This window comes from Ptychodera flava, chromosome 2 (genome assembly GCF_041260155.1).
Source record: "Ptychodera flava strain L36383 chromosome 2, AS_Pfla_20210202, whole genome shotgun sequence".
Lineage (NCBI taxonomy): Eukaryota > Metazoa > Hemichordata > Enteropneusta > Ptychoderidae > Ptychodera > Ptychodera flava.
The window spans coordinates 44900173-44906172 of NC_091929.1; the positions used below are offsets into that span (position 1 = coordinate 44900173).

General features: G+C 35.2%; 1 non-coding gene across 1 annotated transcript; it reads right to left on the reverse strand.

Annotated features, from left to right (window-relative positions):
- Positions 1 to 3687: 3687 nt before the first annotated feature.
- Trnac-gca (transfer RNA cysteine (anticodon GCA)) lies at positions 3688 to 3759 on the reverse strand. Its single transcript has one exon. It is a non-coding gene; the product is annotated as a tRNA-Cys (tRNA).
- Positions 3760 to 6000: the final 2241 nt, after the last annotated feature.

Below are 6000 nucleotides of genomic sequence, written 5' to 3' on the forward strand. Positions count from 1 at the left end.
TGTTGCTATGAAAGGTCATGGGTTTGTACGTCTCGCTCGTGATCTGACCTGTGGACTGCCTAAAATTGGCCCAGTTAACTGACTCTCTGGAACTATTCACTGTTAACCTGGACGTTCTTTAGGTGATATTGCCCACTTCACTTCATCAAGTACGGTTTCAAGTAGCTATGCGGGCAGGGCCCAGCCAAACAGAGCTAGGTTTTAAGATGTCAAAGTTATCAATGAAATGCTCATTTATATTTCGTCAAACATTGGAGTATGTGGTGTCGGATTCCCAGCTGTTTGGGATTCATCGATCGAAGGAAACGTGAACCATGAGTTTTTTGAATAAATTAATTGTGAGTGCGCGTTTTTTTTCTGTGGCGAGTGCTCGGTTTTTTTTCTTTCTTTTTTCTTTTTTTTTGGGGGCTCTGGCGAGTGCTCATTTGTTTTCTTTTTCCACAGGCCCACGCGTTTTTTTGTATTTCCTGTGTTCATGGCATTTTTTATTTTTTTATTTTTATCTTATTTTATTTTATTTTATTTTATTTTATTTTTTGTAGATGATGTCCACTTTTGTATAGAGCCATCACTGCCGAATTTTTTCTCTGATTTTCTCTCTTTACTGTCAAAGCGGCTAGTGGTTCATATTATATTTTTGATTATCTATAATTCGTTTATTATGAGACGTAGTGCTTTTTAATTTTCTTAAGTACATAAATAATTTTATGTATGCATGACTTTTTTTTTGTCTTATTCTTTTATAATGATTTTCTGTATGTGGTTCACATTTTCATTTTTTGTAATATTTTTTCCGCGTGGTAGTAGTGAGTTTTAGTGATTTTCTTGTGAATTTTGTGGACGTACCACAGTATAATATATTTACTCTTTTTTGTAAAATCAGCACTCATTGCACCTTTTACGGAACTATTATACGTGTATGTATGTCGATAAGTATGGATGTATGATTTTTCAAATCATTGAAAATTGTTTATTTCCTAATTACGCTTTAAAGATTTTTTCTCAAGTTAAAATGAAGTATTAAATGACATTTCTGTCTTTTGTTTTTTAATTATACTTTTCTTACTTATTTTCTTCCTAATGATACCGAATTTTTATTTCAATCGAGAAAGACAGTTTATTTTTGCACTGAATCGATAAATATTTTTGAAACATTTGGCGCGCCGTAACCGTGGGGAGGCAGTTCGATAAAACAATTCAAAGTTCATGTTACCAATTTACGCACACGGTTATATGAATTTGGTATGTGTAAATCGTTCAAGTGGCCAAGTGATAAAATCTCTTGATTTCATTAGCATCAACAACGTTAAATTCCAAAGTGATTTACATAACCTTTGATTACTGACCAAGTTAAAATAATAGTGGGCAATCAGATTGCGACCATCAACAAGAACAAAAAGTTTAGCTATACGGTGGTTGATTCATTGCGCATGTGCATATTTTTGCTTCATTACGGATAAACACGAACTTTCATAGTCCCGTTTTGCTAGACATTGAACCTGCACTTGAATTGCCTGTGAAGTGAGTCGGCAGTCGATTACTTGACGGTGAACGAATGTGAGGGTTCCTGATCTCTGCTGGCGACGTTAGACACTTCAGATGTGTTATATTACTTTAAGCTGACACTGAATAAATCATGCCAACGCCCTATTGTTGAATGATAGGAAGAATTCGTGAAAGTGACTCTTATACAAGCCTGTGTAAACAATAGCTATTGTAAAAAGCAGCGAAACAAACAAACATGATAATCAAACATAGTAAAAGGTTGATTATACAAAGGCAATATACAATTTCGTCAATAACCTTTAAAAAGTTTATCGCTGAAGTCTGTTGTTGACAACGTAAAGTTATTCCGTTAAATGACTGCTTATTAGAAATGCGGGCAAGCTCTTGACCTCAATTGTCATGGTAACATAGGTTGCGTTCTGACACGTCGCCCATTGTTGTCTTCTGTGTGTCATAGTGCACTTTCAATGGAAAGTCGCGTCGCTCTAAAATGTCCCAACGTCTACGTCGTACTCAAACTGATGGTTTTGAAAATTATTTGCAAGTATAAGCTGGATACAAAACGACATGGACATGCTGGGGAACTTGTGGTCTGCGGAAGTTAACATTGTATATATTGCAATACCGTTGCGTCCTTTCCTGACGGAAGTAAAACCAGTGGTCCCACTATCTGTCACAGCCTGAACTATCATGTATTGAAGGGGACAGATAGTTTGTATACACTAGGATAATTAAACGCCCTTGCAACAACGCATAATATTTTATTGGATATATGTAAATGACAGCTTTATGTATACCTATAACTGCAAATTCAAGATCGTCCGGGCAATCATGAACATAATATGTATCTTGCTTCAGCTGGTCAGGTACTCGGCTGAATTAAAACTTTTATTTTCAAATACAAATATTGTTTTCTTAATGCGAAAGTCATGCAGAGTACAGACGTGACAAAATATGCATATGTTAATGAACTTTGGTTGACAAAAAGTTCCGTTGTTTAGATAAATTATTCATTTTGGCTAGTGAAAGTGAAAGACTTAAACTTTCCCAAATGACACTTTCAACCATTCTCTTACCAAATCAAGAATAAAAGTCAGGGTCACGGTGCAAATTTCGTACTAGAGAAATTAATTGCTTTGCAAAATAGCCGCCATTAACTGTATGGGGAATTAAAATTTTCAATATCTGAAAAAGGAAGACGGGGAATTATATCGTCCTACTCCATGACCTTAAAATTGAGCCCCCTAACGTGGTAGATAAGAAAGAAGTTGTAAAATTTGGAGATAGGATATACGTCCCTGGGGTGCTTTCTAATTTAATTGCAAGCTCTGATATATCGCTATGAAACAGTTATGTAGACTTTCTTAATATCCAAACAAATATTTTGACTTCCCTATTATTTTCCTTGTATAGCCTACTGTAGAAATTGATAAAACATAAGAACACCCGCCACGTCTCGCACAGCCGTCAAATGCTCTACAACTGAGCTAAATCTCCGCTTGTGAAAATTAATGTCGGGAATTTCTTTCTTCCGCAATGTCTTCCTGTTTAACAGCATTGAAATTTAAAACGATCAGCTTCCAAATGTGCCATTCATTCCACTGTTTCTACGTCTGCAAATGGTCATTTGAAATGTTTGAAAATTCTTTGCAAGGCTACCTTGATACGAAACAATGTGGATATGTTTTTTTTTATGGTGAGCAAGTTTACGGAAGCTCGGTGACATTATTTCGATACGGTTGCAACATTTTCTGAAGGAAGTGAAACGAATGGTCCATTATGTATCACAGTCTATATTGTCTGTGTATTAAGGTACAATGCGCCTCGGGGACAAATATTCGGACTTCAATTGTTTTCAACACAACTCTTTTCTGATCTACCACTTGTGGGGAAGGGGCTCTTTTTAAAGTCTTGGAGTAAGGATATTTTCCACCTCTTTAGAAATTATACAGATAACACAGGAAGTTAACATTTGAAAGTATGTATGTAAATAATAATCGACGATGACAAAACGTTGCAATGCTGAAATTAGAAATTCTGCATTTTTTTTGACAATGGCAATCTTTGACATTGGTAAGAAACATGATTTCTGAAGAATATCTTATGCCATTGAATCCAAACAAACATCTTACCTTTCTCTTACACATTTTTTCTTGCTTCTGGTATAAATTGATCAAAAGAAGGGGACACCCGGGTTCGAACCGGGGACCTCTCGATCTGCAGTCGAATGCTCTACCACTGAGCTATATCCCCTTGATACGTTGCCAAGAAATATCCTGTCTTAAATCCAGTTTCTCTTTACGAGCTATCGCCTACCATTACAGCGGAGGTCGAGTGGTCACGTGGTTTTAGATGAGATGTTGCCAAGATCATTAAACTGATACTGCCAAGCCAAAACATCGTAGGTGGATGAACTTGAAAGATACCTTTCAAACAAATAAGATTTGGTTGCTTAGAATGAAGCAATCCACTGAATGATGCCCATTCCAAATCACACCTATCACGTATTAACACTTGTTGCATATATGAACCAAGAACAATCAGTCACTTGCGTGACTGCTTTCTAGTCCAGTCAAACTACGAAATGACCCACTACAAATTGCAACAGAATTTATCTTTTCACTACTCACCTCAGAAAAACCCACAGAAAAACATATCAAAAGTCTTCCAAATCCAAGGAGTGGAAAACGGCCTAATTTGCATAAATCCAAAATGGCCGCCCCGGTATTATAGGTTCAATTCTTTTTGCCACTTACTGCCCAATATTGGTCCGATTTTGAGAATTTTTTTTTATTTCCATGTACCTTGTACATTTTCATGATATTTTAGACATGTTTACGATAATTCCATTGTTATTATTTACAAAAGAGGAACATAAGTCTGAATTTTACGGTAAAACAATGCTCACACACTGTGTCTTCTAATCAATTTTAATGTGCAAATGTCTGTAATGTTAAATAAATAAATACATAAATATATAAATATATACATAAATAGATACATACATAAATAAACAAATAAATAAATAAATAAATAAATAAATAAATAAATAAATAAATAAATAATGAATATATAGATAAATAAATAAATAAATAAATACACAAGGACTGGAACAATGCCTAATTTGCGTAAATCCAAAATGGCCACCCCGGTATTATAGAATCAACACTTATGACCATATTTTGCGCGATATCAGTCCAATTTGGACAATTTTTTTAATTTTCTAATAAATTGTACATTCTCTTCTAATTTCCAACATTTTAGGGCATTTCCAATCGTAGTTATTAATAAAACAGGTACACAAGTCTGAATTTCAGGGTAAAACAATGGTACACACACACACACACACACATTTCACCTTCCAATCAATACTTGTCTAATTTGGGAGTGGAGATTTAGCCGAGCGGTTCTCTCTGTGGCCTCTCCGCTAGGCGACTGATATCGATGCCGTATGTTGTGGGTTCGAACCCGATTGAAAACTAGCCGTATTTGCAAGATGCTAATGTATATGGTGTGAAATATATAAATAAATTGAACGAAATCTCAGTATAACTACAACCATTTTCGTAATAGAGCGCGAAGCCACTGCAGTGAACTGCAATAAAACTGCTTACACTAATAGTTTCAGCTGTAGCCGTGGCCACTTTGGTGTTGAACAAGGCTACTTGATAAAGACCAAAAAGTCACACATTAGGCTAAATTAATTGCAGCACGTGAAAACATTTTGAACCCAAAATTAATTGTAGGAATTAATATATTGAATCTGGACTACATAAAATTAATTCCGGCACATAAAAAAAACATATAAATAATTTGAAATGTTAGGAAAATTAATTCTAGACTACATAAAATTAATTACAGCAAAGATAAGCAGAAATAACTAATTGGAACACATAAAATTAATTCGGCAAGACTACACAAAATTAATTAAAGCATATAAAAATTAATTAAAAGAAACATGCAATTAATTCGAGATGCTAGTAAATTAATTCCAGTCTACATAAAATTAATTCTAACATACTAAAATTAATAACACATAATTTTGACCAAAATGGGCCCCCATAAACAGCCGTGCCTGAATTGACAGGGTGTGCCAGCGCGGGAGAGCCGAGCCAAGGGAGATGGGGTTTAAAGTCTCCTTGAAGGTGTACAGATCACACGGGAATTAAATAGTATTGGTAGTAAAGGGAAAGCAACTCCACACATCGTTCATATTTGGGTTGTTTGCGTTTTGTGTATGATATTGTGTATAATATAAGTGTATATCATGTTTGGCTGTTTTATGTAAAATGTTGCTTAACCATGGCGAGACGTACCGTTATCTACGTGTCTTGTGTTAATCCGCACTGGAGCGGAGAGATTGCTGTGACACTACGATCCTTTGGCGCTACGTTTCGAAAACAGAGTTTTCTTCATCAGTCGCTTAAATTCATTTTTGATTGGTGAGACGTATTGAATGGTTGATTGTTTTTATTTGGTAATATGTTGTTCCAC